The sequence below is a fragment of the Etheostoma spectabile genome, chromosome 14 (genome assembly GCF_008692095.1).
Source record: "Etheostoma spectabile isolate EspeVRDwgs_2016 chromosome 14, UIUC_Espe_1.0, whole genome shotgun sequence".
NCBI lineage: Eukaryota > Metazoa > Chordata > Actinopteri > Perciformes > Percidae > Etheostoma > Etheostoma spectabile.
Window position 1 is genome coordinate 5,730,554 of NC_045746.1, and position 1,103 is coordinate 5,731,656.

The following is a 1,103-nucleotide window of genomic DNA, read 5'->3' on the forward strand; positions in this document are numbered from 1 at the left end:
GTGACTTGTTAAATATTCCAGCGGAAATAGCACAGTGAATTGATATGTCCAAACGAGCAGGTTTGACAGAACATACTGCTAATGTGAATGTTCTGAGTGCTGAGTGTTGAATGTTCTACTGATCGCTAGTTAAGTGGGTACACAGACGTAACAAAGCATCGGGATACTGTACAACCGTGATAAAGCTAGCGTTGATCTTTGGTCTCCCAAAATCCAGTTTAGGACTTTTGACACTTATTAGATATTGGATCTTAAAGAAGCCCTGTGTAAAGTGAGTAGAAGACATCATAAATAAGGTTTAGGTAGGTTGTGTAGCTGCGAACTAACTTGTGAGACAGTGAGGATCTAGGAACTTATCAATGCTTAAAGGGATTTCTTAAATTTAAATATTGTCGTATTTGGGAAGGGGATGCATTGATTTTTGCGAGATTTTACAAGCAAGGTACTTGAAGGTGATTAACAGACTAAGTTAGCATAGTCTGGCCTAGCTTAAACTAACCAAAACCTTTAAGCTATCAAACTCGTAACCCTTGTGTGCTTAAAAGCTGGCTGGAAAAACATTTTTAGTTGCTCCTTCACAAATACGGTTGTGGCTAAAATGAAGCTTATTATCGGATTCTGATGTGAACAATTTAAGAAACTGTCACGTACCCGTTGTTATGGGTTAAAAGATTTTGGTTTAACATGAACCAAAGTCTTAGCTGAACGCTAATTCACTTTCTTGCCGAGAGTTCCATGAGAAAATTGATAGCACTCTCATGTCTGCATGGTACGCTAACAGCAGCAACCAGATAGCTTAGCATAAAGACTAGAAACAGGTGGAAATAGCTAGCCTGTCTCCATCCAAAGTGGACAAAATCTGTCAACCAGCACATCTAAAGTTCACTGATTAACACATGATTTCATCATTTGTTAAATACACACAAAGTCTTTTTTTTCTAGTATTTATGCTAAGCTAACCAGCTGCGGGTGGTAGCCTCATATTTGACATACAGACATAAGTGTGGTATTGGCCTACTCATTTAACACTTAGCAAAAAATCCTAAATTACAAAACATTAACCCATTATTCTTGCAACAAGATGTTTTTCTCTTTTTATGGTA